Source organism: Apteryx mantelli, chromosome 3, assembly GCF_036417845.1.
Source record: "Apteryx mantelli isolate bAptMan1 chromosome 3, bAptMan1.hap1, whole genome shotgun sequence".
Taxonomy (NCBI): Eukaryota; Metazoa; Chordata; class Aves; order Apterygiformes; family Apterygidae; genus Apteryx; species Apteryx mantelli.
The window spans coordinates 86635599-86654592 of NC_089980.1; the positions used below are offsets into that span (position 1 = coordinate 86635599).

Below are 18994 nucleotides of genomic sequence, written 5' to 3' on the forward strand. Positions count from 1 at the left end.
CGGCGCGGCGCTGCCCTCCCTTCGCCGCCGGCCACGCCGCCTCCCCGCCACAGCTGCGACAAGCGGGCGCTGAGGCGCCGCCCCGCCCCGCTGCCGCCGCCTGCCAATCGCGGCGGCCGGGGCCTGCGGACCGCGCCTCGCCATAGGCCGGCGACGCTGCCAGTCTGGCGCCGCCCCCGCGGTGGGGCGCGGCGGGCGGGGGGGTGCCGGCTCCGGGCTCCGGGCTCCGCGCGGGTGAGTGGGGCTGGGGTGGCAGCGGTGCTGTGGTTGCGCCATCTGTCAGGAGCCCCGGTGGGAGGGAGCGCCGCGGCCGCGTTCGCCCGGGCGGAGCGGAGGGCAGCGGCGGCAGCAGCAGCAGCAGCAGCTCCTTGCGGCGGGGGGGAGCCCGTGCGAGCTCATCTCGCAAGGCTGCAGCTCTGCCCGCCACACAAAGCTGCCGCCTCCCGCCGCCGCGCTCAGCCCCGCCGGGGTTTGCCCTTCCCCTCCCTTCCTCCGCCCGCGGGAGCGGTTCAGGGGAGGGGGGGCGGAGCGGTGCCCTGGAGCTGCCTGTTGTTACTGCCGCTGTCACCGCTGCCGGGAGCGGGGGGACCCCTGCAGCGGAGCGGAGCCGAGCGAGGGATGAGGAGGATGTGAGTGCGGCGCCGCAGCCCCCAGCCCTGCGCTGAGCTGCCCCAGGTAACGGAGGGGCCGGCGCCGCCCGCCCGCCGCCGCCCGGGGGTGGTTGGGGGGGGGAGGATGCTCTGGCGTGTTTGCTTCCTTGTGCCTCCCTCCGTGCGGGGATGGGGCCGAGAGGCTGCTTCGGCAGCGGTGGCGGCGGCGTTTTTGTCTCCCCTCCCCGCTGCCTCCTCGCCGGCCTGGCCCGGAGTGGGGGCCGGCGGCGGCGCCGCGGCGACGGTTACGGGGGCGGGCGGCGGCGGTTACGGGGGCGCGGCGCGGGCCGGGCTCGCGGCGCCCCCGGTGCCCCCGCGCGCCCCGCCCGGGCCCGGCGGCTTGGCGGCGGCCGCCTCGGGGCTCGCGCGGCGCCGCGCTCGGCAGAGGTGCCGGGGCTGCAGCACAGGGCTTTATTTGTTGCCGCTGAACTGCGAAAAAAGGGGAGGAGGGGGACGACAAATAAAAAGAGCTTCTCTCGCTCTCGGGTAAACCGTGTAGGATTTGCGCCTCTGTGACAAAGGCCTCTTTCAGGGAAGAGAGAAGGGGCGCACCAAATGCCCAAGGGTGGCAGGATGTGAAAAGAGGCTTGTTTCTTGTCTTTTCCCCAGAGCTCCTCTGTTTCTCCCCAGATGAGGCCGCCGAGCTGTTCCCAGCTCCTTCCCAGCCACATTTAGATTAGTGAGAGATACCAAACGCCACGGGTGCCAGCGTTTTGCTGCGTCTGCAGAGCTACGGCGTACATGGCACCAGACCTCTTGAATCATGTTCGGTTTGGCTTCTGCCTCCTTAGGATCTTGCTGTGTTCCGTGCAGATTTTGCACGTGTGTGCGCTAGGAGAGGACACACTCATTAAAAACAAGAGTGTGCTCTTCTGGTCCCTTCAGCAGTGATGGAGAAGGCAGGGCAGAGCTGATACTAAAGGTTTAGGTTGAGTGGAGAGCAACCCCCTGCAGTTATTCATCAATCATTTTGATACATTCTGGTTCTTAAAATGCTTAATAAAAAGTGGAAACAGCCTGGGCTTTTCAAATGCATACGCAGTACTGGAAATGCCTGTGAGACCTTGTCATTCTCCTCCCTGTATACAACCTCCTTAACTCCCACATCCTTCCTGCCACCATCCCTGCAACTGTAACACTTTCCACTATCTCCCACCATGCTTTTTTTTTTCCTTTATATTTTTAAATAGTATTTTGTGACCAAAGCTTAGAACAATTGTAGGTGGAGATCTGTTTGTTTATATGTTGGTAGAGGAAGCATTTTTGTTAAGGTTGATTTGTCTGAACTCCTGTGAGGAGGAACAGTTAACTAAAGGGACACTGTCAACTTGAAATCCAGAGAATTTGAATGATGAATGGGGAGCTGTGTCCAATATTACACCCACCGTTGAGTTCCCTGCTGGAGCTCTGTGGTTTTTATAATCCTGTCTCCTGACTGTGTGGGTTTGTCATGCAGTGAAGGAGTAAAAACACACTTCAAACAAAGTTCTGTTAAGTGAACAAAGGAAGCTAGAAGAAAAATACCGAAGGAGTGGGAAGGGAAAGAAACATCTCCAACTTTTCAGTTATATCCATTTCAGCCAGTGCTTGACCCAGTGGGAAACTTGGGGGGAGAGAAGAAATTCTTTGTTAATTTTTAAAATCGAACAATTTTTTGAAATTGAAATCAGTAAAGTGAAAAGGTGTTCACTCCCTCCCCTCCCCCCCCCATACAGGATTTATTTACCATGTTGATGTGTGTTCTCCAGAAATGGATAAAACTTGGTGTATGTCATTAGATAAGTGACTTTTCAGTTTTTTGGGGTTTTTTTGAAAAGGGAATCTCTTGGAAGAAACAGTGGGTTCCTTTTTTATCCTGCTCCCCCCCCAACATTGTCATTTTGGTAAAGAAAAGAAAATAACATGACCTAATTAATGTCTTCGTAATTTGGATTTCATTTATAGTAGATTGCAGTTTTCTCCTAATTTGTTGAAGCATTCAGATGATTTTTAGGGAGTTGCCTGTCAGACTCTTTGTCTTTCACCTCGAACAAATTAGTGTGTGAACACATCTAAATGGCTCATACTTTGCTAAATTAAGAATTTCTAATATGAGGTTGTCTAATGGTAGATGTTTTGCAGTGTATGGTTCAGGCACATGATTTCAGCCATTCTGTGTTACCTGCTGGTGGAAGATATAGTGACGTGAAACACCACTTAAGTATGAAACCCTAAACAGATGTGAAAACTGTTTTGAGATTGGCTAAATGCCAGTCTTCAATGAATGATAAACAATTCCAGCACATGGGCATGGCAGAAAATGTAAGGCAGAAGTAGTGATGAAGGTGGTACAGAAAAGTTAAGCAACTTTTAATTGTTAATTGTTTTAAGTATCTTTAAAAGTTAGGACCCATTGATAAACTTCTATTCCAGTTGATTAAGATAAAGCGTTGGTGAGGGACTAGTTATTTCTAAGATACTGTAGATTTCACATAACTTTACATGAGATGTCTGAATAACGTTATCCAAAATCCATGGGTGGAGTCTAATATGAAAAGGAGCTCTGTGCCTAGTGACTCTATGGGTTAGCCGAATTAAACCAGACATACTGATATGGACATGGTGTGGTCTGCAGCAGATTTATGCTGTAATAAAATTGTGGTTAGACATGTGAAAACTCCTTCACGATGATTTAACACTCTAATGTGATGCATCTACAATATCATATTTTTAGTTATGCTAAACAGGGTTTACAGTTGGTTGCCATCTTATGCTTGATTAGTTTTATTTAACCAGTATCTTCTCTTTGCTGTCTTGCTGCGTTATAATGTTTTTACTTCAAGGAGAGAATGTGCTTGCATGCATGTACTTTCCCTTTCTCATTCTCTCTCAGGTACACATTAATATTTGATTCAAACTTGTTGTGTAAAGTTCTGCTTAAGTCAGTTTGGATAGTACTTTGAATGTTTAATAATGGAATTCATTTCTGTCATGGGCAACACTTTGTGATTTGCTTTATGGGCAGATCTGCTTTTGACTGTGTGTGTTGTCAAAGTGATCTTCCTTTAAGAGGAAGAAAATTAATAACTCCCTTCCCCTTCCCACCCCTGCAGCTCCCACAGAAGTGTCTTCACAAATAATTTTGACCTAAGTAATTTTGACCCATTACTCCAAAACCAGGACTTGAACCAGACAAATCTAATTCACCCGAGTAGTTTCATTGAAATCTGGCAATTAAGGACTCCTTTGGTGACAAAAGACCTACAGATCTGTTTAGTACAAGTCAGCAATTTGCTTAGGGCGAAAGCCACAAAAGGATTTGCGTGCTGTAGCGTGGAGCATCGTGAGGCCTCACTGCCAGGGCATCGCCAGCCACTGTGGAATTGGCATCCCTGAGCGAGGGGTGAAAATGCTTGCTATGTGCTGTGTAGAAAGGGTCACGCACCTCAAGAGTTGCGTTCGCGACTGCCAGGGTGCTGAGTGAAATGCTGCCTGGGCTACCCAGTGCAAAATGCCAGAAAGAGGTGAAAATTAAATGCTGCATCTGCCTGCCTCCTTGGGTGTCTTGCTTTGCGCTGCAGTGGTTGCCTCGAAAAGCTGCTTTTGATAAAATAGTAATAACTTAAAAAGAAAAAAGCCTCATATTTCAAAAGGTGACAACTGCACAGGCACTGAAGGAGGAGGATTTTTAGCACTTGTATCCCCTCATGGATTTTGCCCTTAGTGCCTGACTTTCTTCTAGACTGAGGAATGGCAGTTCCAGATGAAATCAGTGGAAGTTTTAAATTTTTGGTATGTCTGAGAAATGTACAATAATCCTTAAGGAGTGCATGGACCTCCTTAGCACTGTGCTGGAGAGCTGTCTCGGTTCTTATGTGCTTAAGTATTGGTTTGATTTCAGTCAGGTAAGCAGTCTCTTGGTTTGGGAGTGTGTGGTGAAGTTAAACGTGTCTGTGGGAGACGTCCTTGAGCTGTGAAACTGGAAACAAAGTTGACCTTAAGCAGAAATTTGCAGCCAAGGAAAAGTACCCTGTTGTTCTCCTCACCAGTGGCTGCAGGAAAACAGGGATGTTTTGTAAAGAGTTTTCAGAACTTTCCTTCATTTGGAACTGCAGTAAAAACTAGTCATATCCACACTTCTAAGGAAGGAAATGGGGAAAAAAAAATAAGTCAATCAAAACATGTCACCTCATCTTGCTTCTGGCTCAGTTTTGAGTTGTAACTCACTATGAAATAAAGGATTACAACTCAAAATATTTACACCTATTTGGAATGAAATAGAACCTTTTGACATTTAACTTTTATTGAAGATTCCCATTAAATATAAAGTCAGCAACAATTTTGCAGAGCTTTTAGATGTGGATAGAACTAAACTATCTTGCAGAAAATGACAGATTTTTCCTGACCGGCTCTACTTGTGTTCTGTGCACTTGAATGAATATTTTTCCTCTGAAAAAGCCTTCACAAAAACTAGCCTGCAGTATCAACTGGTTTGAATGAGACTGCCTGAGTGAAATCAGTTTTTCTGGCGGGGGGGGGGGGGGGGGAGAGAAGAGGACAGCAAGTGAATTTTAAACTTGTTGCCTTTTCACAAACGCAGCATCCTTTTGATATCAAAGCGTTCCAGCTTGAGCAGCTCTGCTAATACCATTTGTGATGATGTGATACAGGGAGGGTCTAGCCCAGGTTTTCCAGCTGAGCTCTCAATTTGAGGAAGTCTTGCACTTCTGAAAGTTGCTTGTTCTACACTATAATTTTCTAGAGTACCTGTGGGTAATAAATGTGACTGGATTAAGCCAATAACCTAAATTCTTAGTGCATGTTACTTGATATACTTCACTTTGAGACATAGTTCAATATAATGAGCTGTAAGAGGCAGCTGTGATGAGGTGAGAATGATTTGGTGGAAACAGAAAATCCCCTCCAACTTTTATTTATTCATTTTTAAAGAGGCGCCAATTCACTGGTGCCTAGAAAAGTTCATAGTCCCTTCATGCTTCAGGTACTCTGTAGCTATGATATGGAAAGGCGGGGGTGAAAAGTGGCAGTTCTATGATATTTTCAGCCCTCTGAAATATGAAGAAGCCCAGCCAGAACTCCACAAAGAAGCTAATGCTGCTTTCAACAGTATCAGATCCTGCACTGTGAGAGCAGTTCCTGTGCTGTCCCTGAGACTAGTGGCACGGTGGTCTGCGGCGCGAACGGCAGCCAGTCCTGGGATGGCCTGGGGAGGAACTGTGGTGCATCCTTGATGCTGCCTTGTAGCAGCTCTAGGGGCTGTAAAAGCTAGATAAAAATCTAAAGCCTTGGCTGTGTAAAGGCTTTAACAACTTATTTTAAAGTGAGATCAGGATCTTATGGCTTAGGCAACACATGCCATCATTACTGAAGCTTCCAGAAACCCTTTAAAAATACTGTTTTATGCACTGAAGCTGTGCCAATTGCAATGGTGAACCTATAATGAAGCAGGGAAATACTTTGAGTGGCAGGAGAGGCAACAGACTGAGTGAAGAACTGGCTGAAGCAGGCAAGAGGAAGCTAGATTTTGTGTTTGTGAAAATATTTGCTTTAGTAGGAAAAAAAGTGGTTGGCACCATTTAAACTTGCAAATAATTTTTGTTTTAACAGTAATTCTTAAGAGGGTGGGAGGAAACCTCAAATGATTGGTTTGACTTAGCTGAAATGAAATATCTTCTTTTTTTTTTTTCTTCTTTTTTTTGGAATTGTCCTTTTATTTCAGCTCCAGTTTTCCTATGTTAACAGATTTGACCAAAACAATTCTTAAGCTTTTTGGTGTAGTCCAGAATGGGTATATTATTGTCCATTAATTTTTAATTTGTCAAGCATCAGTTTGCTATATGAAGCTATACTGAGGAGTTGAACAGGGAATGATAACAAATATTATAGATTAATATTAAGGACCATTTCAGTTTTTTAGAAAACTGTTCCATGACAGAGTCCTCTAATGATCGTATCTGACTGTTTCAAGCAGCCTTTTTTCTTTAGATCTTCTGTTATTTTAAGTGTTACAAATAGACTTTTTTATTCATTTGAAGCCTTTTTTATTGTATTAATAAAGACCTTACGATCTCCCTTATTTTAGAGCAGCCTGAGCATGAAAAAACAGTTCACATAACTTTGATCTTTGACTCGGAGCTGTACCACTTATAAAAGAGGCAGTTACGAAGGTTTTCCTGGCATGAGTTTGGAATATCATGCGATTCCTATCTTGGCTTCTGATCCTAGTGTCCAGACAATTATTGAATTTTATGAGTGTGTTGGTTTTTTTTCCTTTCACGCCTGACCTTTTAACTAGAGAATAGCCCTGGGGATAATAATTGAAGGGGTAGATACTCCTGTTCAGATTAATTTGGAGGTTTTGTTACTAGTTTAAAAGTTCCCAAAGACCAGGTGCTCAGTGAGGTTGTGCGCTGCATTTCAGTACGCTTAGAAATGAAGTTAGTGCTCAGCTAGCTAGGTGGAGATTAGCAGAAATGTTGACAGAAGCCTCGCATCAGCTTTGGGATGCCAATGAGGCACACAGTAAGGGTGCCCAGGGACTTTTAATCTCTCCTTTTACACAGTACAAATTTCAGGGCTATGTTAATGAGGACTGTAGCTATCTCTGTATCAACCGACATCCTGCAACTCTCAGGGCTGTGGTAACTGTCTTAAGAAAAACAGCGAAAGCTTGTCTGTTATTTTATAAATTCTGGATTTGTATCACTTCTCCACAGAGCTACTTTTTTGTCTGCTGGGATGTCTTAATGCCACACCTGGTCATTTGTTAAGATTTAGTGTAGGACCAGATGATATGATACCCCTGTTTGAGGGGCTGAGATGGTTGCTTCCTATAATTGGCTGTTTTTACCCGGAGGGAGGAGAGCAGATGTAAAAGAAAGCAGCTCCCAGACCATTAAAAGTAAGAATATTTGTTTAATACTGTGACTGGGGTTTTCTTTGTGGGCAGCCTCTCACTATGAAGCAATGATGCATTTTTCTAGGAAAAATGCAGCTCTAGGACTAGAAATGAAAACCTCTATTCTTCCAGTAGGCTATTTAAACTGTTGCTTGTCTTAAACTGTAGATAGATGCTCTATGTTTATTTTTAGTGATGAGGTTAATGGTGTTTTTAATGGTGAGGGTAATGACCACTTGCATGTTTTTAGACTTTTCTGTGGATAGGTCCTCTTGCACGCTGTCACTGTATGCTAGTAATGTTTGAAAATAGGCAGGTCTGAATTCTGCACTGATAGAGTATATAACTGTGTGCTGGCTTCTGGGGGAGGATGGCAGGAAGAACACTCAGGTGCTTTTTTTCCCTTTCTTGCTGCGTGATATTGTCATTTGTCTTCCATATTGGCTATTTATTCCTTGCTTCAGAAAATAAGTTACTAGGTTAAAATTTCTTGGAGTTGAGGGTACTATTTCCTAGTCATATTTACTATGTTTTTACACAAATCGCTAAGAGTAGTTACTAATAAGATTTCCAAGGGAAACCCCCCATCCAGTAATTTTTTTTTTTTTTCTGTTGTGACCAATGGAAATGCCATTCTGTTGCCTGTCTGCCTTCAGGAAAGGAAATTCAAACTCCCAAAATTCCTTCTGGAATTTGGATGTGATATAGCCAGTAGTTGATGACATTTCCGGTCGCTATCACTTCAGGCAGCATTTGAATTGGTGATAAGCGAGGTTCTAGATCCCATTTTTAAATTCATTGATGATGTTTTACTAGTTTCACCCTTCAAGAAGGAATAAAATTATTTAAACATAATCTTTCAAATAGCACCATATTTGATGTCTTTCAGAATTTTCATTTAAAGCCTTCAGCCTAATAGGCAGTCCTGTTTTTCTAAATATTTGGTGCTGCAGGTGTCTTTGAATGGTAAGCAACCTTGCATTCATACGGTCTGATACCTTGGACCAGTGGGGAGGAATAGCAACTGGATTTTGTTTGTTAAAATTATTTAATTTCTTCTCTGTTTTTTTTGAGGAAGAGTGAGGCAAATGGCCTTTAAAAGAGAAAAACTGTCAAACACATGTTTATTGCAATCCATTTCTCTGTTTCATTGGTTGTAATCGCTGTTGGAGAAACTTGGTGATCCCAACAGCCTATAATTGGTTGACAAGTTATAGGGTCAGTGTACAGAAGCTAGCAAGCTCAAGAGTTGGGTTTAATTCTCAGCATAATTGGCGGTGTGGTCTCAACAAAACCATGCATAGTGTTGACTTTGATTTCGTCTGACCACCAGTCTAGGAGGTTCCCTTTTGTAGAACATGTAACTAACCCGAAAGGCCAGCTGAGAACAGAGCTGCTAAGCGGTGTAATCTTGTGAAACATCTTTTGCATCTGAAGGTCAAAGATTACCTTGTGTGCATTGGGGAAGGTAGAAGATAAGCATTGGAGATGACTCTCTCTCTTGCTTAGTACAGCATTACTGACATGCTTAAAAACCGCAGAATTTTTAGTCTTGATTTTTAAGTGGGGCTGCCAAAAATGAACAAATACAGTTGCAGACAAAGTAAATGAGGAAAACTGTGTACCTTGTTATTCTGTTCAGTCATCACAGACAGTAAAAGCATCAGTTTGCAGTACTTGATGACTTGAGATTGAGAGCAATTTGCTGCTATATATATATGTATGTATATATATATAATATATATATGTATGTGTGTATATATATATATTTTTATAAGCTTCTGTTATTTGTGGGCTTCCTCTGGCATCAGTGTGATTTTAATGACTTTTTCAAGGGGAGGTGACCTTGTCTTTGCTTTTGCCATGTTCTCAGCAAGTGTTAAGTTGAACCATTGTAAAGTTAGGTTGTTTATTTTCTTTTTCCATGCAAAAAAAATTGTCTGTCTTTATGAAACTGAATGTATAGCTGTAGATGTCAAACAAGTCAGACAAACTGTGCTTTTATGGTCATCTCTTTAATGATTTGCCATATAAGCTTGTGTCTTACTAAAACTAGTTGTCGTCCTTTCAGAGCTAACGTGGCACAGCAGAACTGTGCTGAGAATAATCTGGACCTGAATGCGGAGGATGGATCAAAAAAAACCTTGCTTTGTTTTTACTTCCTTGGGTAGAGTAGGCTTCAGACTTCAGATATGTCTATACAGCACTATGCAGAGATGAACAAAATAGCTCGTGTGTGAGAATTATGAAAGCCTTAGCAGTCCAGGACGAGTATCATGCTAATGTGCCTATACCACTTCCAGAACCACAATAATTTGTTCAAGTTATTGTGGGTGTATCTGCACAGTGCTGTGTTGTGCTGTAGAAAGTTTAGTTTACTTTTTGACACAAGAAGAGACATGAGAGAAATGACCTGAGAGAGTGGATTAATAAGATGGATGTTCATTCTCACAATACCAAAGCTTACTTAAACTACCTTTTTAAAAAATACCACTAAACTTTAAAGAAACCGTCTTTTTTTCTTTTCTTTTTTTTTCTTTCTTTCTTTTTTTTTTCTTTTTGATTATCTGCCCCGCTGAAGAAGAGTGATTATACTCCTAGGGAGCTCCATCTATAACAGCTACCCACAGGCTTTAAAATGACAAGGTGCTGCAATTGTATGCAGTTTTTATGTTCAATTATTTCCTTTAAAAGAAGAATGCAATAGGCATTAAAATTATGTTGCCATGAGAGTGGGAGGGTACCTCTTGATCAATGAGAGCTTTTCAAAGTAGACTTGTTTAATGCTTGCTCTCTTGAATTTAATTTCAAAGTGTTAATACATTTCTGTGGATTTCTTAGTGTCACTGGACAACTGTTTACACCCTCTTCCAAAAGTGAAATATCGCAGATCTTGAAAAGAATGCAGGTATAAACAAATCTGCAAGTGAAAAAAGAACTATATCTGCCAATAATGTAGTCACCCCAAACTGCGATAATAAGTATCTTTTGCATAATCAGCAGTAGGTCACCACTGAAGTGCAATTTCTGAGAAAATGTCTTGAAAATGGCAGTCAAACCACATTATGTAGATTTACTATATGATTATTAGTATGGAACTTCTAAAAGTGTGTATATCAGTATAAGTATGTAGCTTTGGACTTTGTTTTATTTCATGCTGTAAACCTAGAGGAAAAAAAAACATTAATTTTGTTTTAAGGGAATGATCACCAACATTTTTTTTTTTTTAACCATATTGTAACAATTTATTTTCTATAACTGAGCTCTCTCTAGAGTTAACAGACTTCTCTTCTGAAATTACTTTTTAATAGTTCTCTGGGAAGTGATATTCTTCCGTTGAAAATTTAATCACAAGATAATTCAGGTTAGAAGGAACCTCTGGAAATCATCTAGTCCAATCCCTGCACAGAGCAGGGCTAACTTCAAAATCAGATCTAACATCAAAGTTAGATCTGGTTACTCAGGGCTGTGTCCAGTCAAGTTCTGAATGTCTCCAAGGATGGAGAGTGCGCAGCCTCTCTGGGCCACATCTTCCAGCGTGTGATCATTCCCATTGCAAACAATTCTTTCTTGCTATCTAATAGGATTTCCTGTGTTGCCCCTTGAGTCTCCTTGTCATTTCACTGTGCACCTCCAAGAAGAGGCTGATTTCATCCTCTTCACAACCACCCCTGAGGTATTTGGAGACAGATCCTGCCCACCCCCTTAGCCTCCTCTTTTTCAGACTGAACAAACGCGGCACTCTCAGCTTCTCCTCCTATGTCGAGTGCTTCAGCCCCCTCAGCATCGTGGGGGTCATCCGCTGGACTTGCTCCAGGACATCAATCTCTTTTTCTTCCCAGGAAGCCCAAAAGCAGACAGAGTACTCCAGATGTGGTCTCACAAGGGCTGCAGAGTGAGGAATAATTGCCCCTCTCCACCTGTCTGTTAGTTAAATTGTTTATTTTGAGACAAATCTTCAGCTCGTGTCAGTTTGTCTTTGCTTCCCTGAAGTTGGGATGGTGGAAACTCTCCCTTGCAGGGGAGCCATACCGTTAGAGTACTGGTAGGCTTCTCTGTCACCTCAAAAAGGACTGGAACAGAGACAGGATTTGGTTAAATTAAATCAAGCAGGTAACCAAACCAGTGTTTACATATGTATACCACTGCAGCATTTTACTGTAGTGAATTTCTGCACCAAACTTTCATGCTGCATATCGCAGGATAACCTGAAGCAGTAAGATTGTATGACAGTGATTATTTTAGTAGAACAGCAAATAAAATGCACAGGAAACAACACATACTAACAGATGCATTGTGTTTATTCTGTTTTCATGGATAATACCTTAGCTATTAGCTAAGTTAGCCACTTTAAAGTTTATGTTCAGTAACAAATATGAGGATTGAAACAGCAGGTGTGCCACCTGGATGAGCCTGGTGGGAACTATGGGACAAAAACACATGCTTAAGATTTTTAGTAACCTAGAAGGTGTTCCTTCTCCTCTGGATTTCTGAGACCTTCTCATCACATATTGTGCTACTATTGGTGACTGAAGTACATGTGACTAGCTACAGTATGTGCTTTTTAAAGATTTAATCTTCCTGTGGTATTTGATCTTTTTTTTTTTAATGCACAAAATGGAAATCTTATGATTAAATGAACATTTGCTTTAAAAAACAAAATAGTTGGAATACTAAGAGGGGGAGAAAAAACCCACCACCAGCACCAAAGCCGTACACATGGCACTGGTGCTGCAGTTGCTGTTGCTTTGAGGTCTGTGTGGCTGCCATCGCTTAGCTCAGGCTTCCTCATGCCACCGTGGCGAAGAGCAGCTGAAGGCATAAGCCTCTCTCTTCCACAGGCTTATGCTTGCTTTGATGTGTAAGCTGTTTGTGTTTAGTTTAGGAAATTCTGGTTCCCTAAAAGCTGTGGAAACCTAAGTTTCTGGTATGTTGATGTAGTGTTGAATGGGTACTGACTGTTGTTGACTAGGGCCAGGTTATGAGAGGCTGTAGTGTTAGTTTGCTGCTGCAGTTTGTGCCTGTATTTTCCTCTTGTGGTTTTCTCTGGGTACTGTTACTGGCTCTGTGGCACTAAGTGCAGCAGTCAGAGACTATTTTGGGGGTCTTTCTTGTGTCTGTTTTGGTCGCATAACCATGCTTACAGCAATCCTGTCTTCATGCTTGTTTACGTCAGTCTTCCCCATTGCTCACCTTCCTTTCCTTATCCTCAAATCATCTCGTCTCCTGACACAAATGAGCTATTTATCCTTGAGCTAATAGTTGCCAGGAATGCTCTGATCATAATGCTGCAGAACTGCTTATATTCATGGTGATTAAAAAATAAAAAGAGGGATTATTTTTTGCCCTGCCCTGCCCCAGAGAATTAGTTATATATTTTCACTCTGTACAGTTGTCACTGTGGGATAAATTGAATGGAACTCAGAGCTGAATAAGAGGTCCTTTTTGGTAAGGAAATGAATGTTATATAATACAGCCCATTCAGGTTATTCAGCCATCATTGCAGTGTAGAAAAATGGTATGTGATAGCTATATTGAAATTAAGACTTATTACTAAACTGATTCCTGTATTATGTAGTGAAATGTAGGGTTTGGGCTTTGGGTTGTAATAAATAGCCCATCCTGAATTTTTAAGTGGTGCAAATCTTCCCAAGAGACCATTAGAAGAGCCAAAGAACTGCTTCATGCTTGTCTCATAGTGGCTGCTCAGGTGCGATTTACTGTCTTCTGAGGGTACATGTTCCTTCCAGAGCAGAAAAGTCACTTCTGTTGACTTCCTTGCTTTGAGTCAGAGATTAGGATCTCTTTGTGTCATATGTAAGCTCTCGCAGGGGAGATAGTGACAGCTTAAAATGTTTCAGATTTTTGTTCCACTTTTGACTTAATTCCCATGAAAAGCTCATGAGAATTCTGGTGTTCAGTGGCAGTGCGAGTAAAATTGTTTCACTGCGAAGATGAGGGGGATGTATATCAGCTTGTACTTAATATTTGTTTAAACAGGTTGTGCAAAATTTACGTTGTTGTGAAGGGTACTGGAGAAGTCACAAAAGGTGACTGAGTCTGAAGAGTATAAAGTATATTATTTTGATAGGAGCTCTGGTAGACAAAGGAATAGAATTGAACATAAGAAATTATTGCCTGCTGTAGGTAATAGCACCTTCAGTCTCCTGTATCCAGTCCCTGCATACCCATTTGTGTGAAACTGAGGTGGCAGCAGGACTGGAAGCGAGCATTACCAACCCCCAATGTTTAAATACTTAAATGATTTTGGAGGGGGAAAAAGGAGCCAGAGTTTGGAGCTTTTAAACGTTGCAGCTGGCAGTACTGAAAATGGCATTTGCTTTAATTGGGTTCATTGGGTAGCAGATGTTCAAGTCTAGGCTTGCAGAAACTGCCACTGAAGAGCTCAAAAGCTAGTGTCTTTCTTGTGAAAAAAATATATTTGTGTTTGTTAGCACCTTCCAATTAAATCTCTAAGATATTCAAATCATTTTAGAGTTAGGTTCCACCAGTGTGACTCAGGTATTTTAAATACATAAATACATTTTAAATACATCAGATATTTTACATGCATAAATACATTTTAAATACATCAGATATTTTAAATACTGTATTGTCTGGAAGACTAGTTGGTAGAGTCGATTTGTTGCTAATATATGCTGTTTTGAAATTGCTGATACATAGACTGCTGCAACAGAGGCTGAGCCTAAAAATGTTCTCTGTTTTCTTCTTTTGTTAATGTTGGCAGATGTTTCCAAGCAGTACACTGACTTCTTTGTATATTGTTTCTAATCTCTCTGGCCAAAAAAAAAAGGGAAAGAAAGAAAGAAAAGGCAAAGGTCTCTATAAAAGGAGTGGTAAGAGATGGGGCATTGCTCAGTATCAGGCAGTTGAGGCCAACCCAATGTACTGTTTAAAAGGAATTAGTGATTTAAAACCTCTTTGTCTCCTCTGTGTTTCTCGATTGTTAAAGCACCATCAGTGTTGCCCTAACACACAAGCTCACCAAATGCCCTTCCTCACCAAAATGGGGAAGGTATCATACCTTTCTAAAGATGTGTGTGTTGTCCAAAATAGCTGACCTTGGCCTGTTCAAGTCCGCTTCCTGTCTGCGTGCAGTACGTCTGTGCACCAGAACTGTCCAAAATGTTCCTTTTGTATTATTGATAAGATATGAGTCAAATGTTCTCATTACCCTGTGACTTCATTCTCTGACAAAGTCGTGGTGGCTTACTGCTTGAAATGAGGCTTCTTAGTTTCTAACCCTAAGCATATCACTTCTTGCCTGCTGTTGTTTTAAGTTGGCTCATTGTATTTCTTCACCTTCTTTGCTGGAGCAATTTCCAAGTGCAAGTGTTGTCAAGAATTGCTCTTTAGCACCTGAAAACCAGTCACCTCTACTGAAGACACAAAGAATGGGATATATGGTATTAAAAAGTGGAAGAGGGAGATTCTAAACTATTGTAATCTCTAATACTTTGTCTTGCAAATTAGCATTTCTAGTGTACTTAAATCTGAGTATGTCCCACATGCTTGGAACAGAGATACAGTACGTGCAATTGCATGTATATATAGATAACTGTTCTTGTACAGTTTTTTTCTAGGTTGGGAAAAAACATGTTAAAGAAGGAATCTGACTCCTTTTTGGCACAAGAGGAGAGAGATCTGGATGATGTTTGTTACTAGCATAGTAAAGGCTGAGCCCTGAAAATAGCAGCATAATCCTTGCTTGGCATTAGTTCTTGATTGTTTTTACCTTATGTTCAACAAGAAGCTGCTAACCTAATTTTTGGTATTTCTGTTAGAGCTCACTTATGATGAGTTGCCAGCAGTCCTAAAATTAATTTCAAGTGCCTTGTTGGCACCTGGGGGTTGGGGGAGGGGGGTTGTTGATTGTTTTTTTTAATGCTATTTCATGTTCTCTGTATGTACAGATTTGCTTTCTTTAGGGAGAAATTGTACCAAACAAACTAAGCTTAGTAATGTGGAGTAGAACAAAATCTTCAGGTCTACATAATGGATACTTCAGGTTTTGTGCCCCTTTTATGGCTTTCTGAAACTGCGTCTGCAGTCTGCCTTCCCTCTTTTAGCATGCGGGATTGCCCAGTACAGCTGACTGGAAGTTGCAAAATTTAAAAAAAAAAAGCATTAAAAAGGATAGATGTTTTCAATCTAGAAAAGTAAATAAATGCAGAAAACATGGATTTTATATATTTCAGATTTCTTATAGGCATAAGCCTTTTGCAGTTTGTTCATTTGTCCCTCTCAAATTTGGAGTCTGTTGATCTCTTTGAGAAAATTTGAAGAAGGCTGTGAATTATCTTCCCGATCATTCTTTTTGAGGAGAGGTAGGTGGATAGAGGAGACCCCATGTACTATGCACTGACTTGCAGTCTGCACCCCATGCATTAACTCTCCTTGAAGGACGTCAGACATTGGTGCTTTGTATTGTTGACAACTGACTGCTGCCAAACAAAATCAGCATGTGTGTGTTGTCAGATATAGCTCCCCTCTCATTTTGGGGTGTCAGGAGACGTAGAAGAAAAGGGTGGATGAGAGAGGAGACTCGAGGGACCAAGGGAGTAGGAAGTAAAGGGGACACATCTGTAGGAAACCAAACTTTACTGGCCCAGTGATTACAACTTGGTTTTTAAATTGTGACACTTATTTCTGGGAAGTTAAAAACTGCAGCTGCTCAATACCTGAAGAAACAAAACTTTTACATGAAGGATCTTTGACATTAGACTTACTTACTTTTCTAGCTTTTATAGAGCTGGTGGAGAATTATCTCATTTAAAAAAAAAACAAAGCAAAGCAAGTTGCTTGAACTAGCAATGCTCAATAGAGGATTTTAAAAAGTGATGGCCAGTTTGCCTTTTAGGCATGCCCAGCAATCTAAGAGACCTGCTCGATGAGCCAGTTGCAGCACTTTTAGAGATACAAATTGACTGCGTTTGTGCCTAAGTAACGCTCCTTCTGACATGTTTCGGAGAAATGGTTGACTTGTAACCAGAAAAGGTGCCTTACTGCATTTTCATTCATGTGGGCAATATGCAGAATATTTTAAAGTAATTTTCAATCTCTTCTTCCTAAGAACTGCAATTTTTAATATCCTAAAGGTGAAGTTTCACTTGTAACTCTTTCATTCTCCTTTCCAGGAAGTGTCTGCCTGGTCCCTTTTGAGGTCTTGCTGGTCTGATTTCAGTGAAAATGGCAGGGACTATTTAGTGCAAGAGCAATCTGGGGCTGAAGAGGGAAGAAAGGGGAGCAGGCAGAACTTTTCATTCTGTGCCTAGGCTGAGGTTTCTATCTCTGCATTTTAATCCGGCAGTTTTGACTGGGGTGGGCCCTTTTCTCTGGGAGTGTCAGACTTCTGACCCTTCATATTTGTTCGGCATTGTCAACAACAGCGGAGGTGCCTCTTAGCCAGCCCACTCAACACGCTGCCTTTTCTATGACATAGATTTACTGGGCATCTTCCGGATAAATGAATCCTCCAGGGAAAATAGGAAAGGAGGGGTGGAGGGAGGGGAAGAAACTTACTGCTGCAATTTAATTTGGGTGGGAAACTCAGTGTTTTTTAAGAGTTCTTGTTAAACATGGGATGAGGGAATTCGTTATTGTGGTCTCAAACTGTTTTATTTTTCTTTTTTGTCAGTTTTGTTGACCATCTCTTACTCTTTTATATGTTTTGTAGATAAGTATCCTACATTTGGTCTCATTGAGTAGGGCTGGATAAGTTGTACCAGCCTAGCTTAATTTGTTATTTTCTTTTGTTAAACTGAAAGTGATTCATCCCCCTGTGTGAATCCTCTTGAGGGCTCTAACAAACAGATAGATTCAAGATTTGACAGTGTCTGTTTTAATGTGTTACCGATCTCAGGCCTGCCCTTCCGCGGGAGGTGGCTGCCCTCATAGGTGCAATGGAGAAGCCTTCTTCTGAGTCGGACCTTCATAATTATGTTGAGGTTTAATTTGTGTTGGTTTTCCCCTCGTGTTTAACACAGCAGCCTGTGAGAGAGGGGAAGGGATGTGTCTGCCTCTCTCAAGCTGCTCAAACAAATGGCTCAGACTAGTGTCAGCCCTGCTCTTGGTGAAAAGGGTAAGGGTGTGTGTGTGCATGCATCCGTCTGTCCACATCTCAGTTGCTGCAGTTCCTAGGCTGACATTTTAGCACATGTATGTTCTGACAGCTTTAAGTCGGCTGAGCTGCAGGTACCTACAGTGTGGACATGCGTCATCTACCTGCGCTGCAGAGAAGGTGATAGCACCTTAAACTCCGGTAGGTTTAGCTGTGGCTGCTCGTGTCTGGCAAAACCCTGATTTTTCTTCCCAGTCATCTTTACCTAAACTGCTAACAGTAACAACAAGTGTCTAGAAAAAAAATTCTGTACAAGCATAGTCATTCATTTTTATAATCTTCCCTGTGTTATATGTTTGTGTGGGCTGTTAATACATGTCCAGAATAGATCATTTTACAGCTACTTCAGAGAGTTGGGAACTTGTAATTGCAACAGCTCTGTTGCTTTTTAAGAGCGCCTTGCTACACTCATCGAGAAGGAGAGTAAAGTGTTTAAAGATGTGGTGCTCCTAATAGTTCAAATACTTCTATACTAATGACCTACTGCTTCTGAGGGGAAGTTGTTTTTCCTAAGTATTGGTATGGCAGAGAGGAAAAATAGTAGTCTTGTATTGCCAGCTCAGTTACAAACACGTGTCTAGAGCTTTCTGGCTGCTGTTAGGACGTGTACATCAGCATCGTTTGCTAATGGTGCTAAGTGGGAGGAGTGTGTGCGCATAATCTTCACCAAGTATCTCACTTGGCTTTTTGTAGTGTCTGTATCCAGTACTGCCGTAACATGTATGTACTTAAATGTGTGTAAACTCAGGCTAAGTCTTAAACCACAAAACACACAAGTGTGTTGAAATTAGGGAGTGCGGGTACAAGGTGAGATTTTATAAATCTTACTTTTTTGAGAACAGCTTCAGATACTGGCACAAAGTTGTGCATTGTGGAAATTTAGGTCTGGAAGAGATCTTTTTTTAAAAAAAAATTCTTATCTGCCCTAAGAGTGTATGTTAGGATGCAGTGAACACCAGTCACTCCTGACCCCCATAGCCTAACTTGTTCTGAGAGAGTTCCAGGGATGAGCATCTCCAGCACGCCCAAGTAGTCTCTTCTACACTTTAATGGTTGGGAAGATTTCTCTAATATTCAGCATACATCTCAATTCCTACAGAGCTTCTTCTATTATCTTCAGTGCTCATGGAGAAACAGGAAGACTCAAAGGGCAGAGGCCCTGCAAGTTTATCTGGTGTTCCTGTCTGCATCACTTTTTCTAGTAAAATACACTGCTACTTGGCACAAAATTTGCCTCCTTGTAAAAGCCTTTTCCGTATTTCAAGGCTGTTGGTTTATTCCTTTCCCATTTTCTCATTTTATTAA

At 42.1% G+C, this 18994-nt stretch overlaps 1 protein-coding gene across 6 annotated transcripts in view; it reads left to right on the forward strand.

The window, feature by feature from the left end:
- The first annotated feature begins 217 nt into the window (after window positions 1-217).
- FYN (FYN proto-oncogene, Src family tyrosine kinase) overlaps window positions 218-18994 on the forward strand; it is a 138621-nt gene continuing 119844 nt past the window's right edge. For 2 of the 6 annotated variants that reach the window (XM_067293834.1, XM_067293837.1), the window contains exon 1: window positions 400-675. The gene's annotated coding sequence lies outside the window, so the exon portion shown is untranslated. Of the gene's footprint in view, window positions 235-399; window positions 676-18994 lie in introns of those variants that run through there. The other 4 variants (XM_067293838.1, XM_067293840.1, XM_067293835.1 and 1 more) reach the window with 3 other exon arrangements.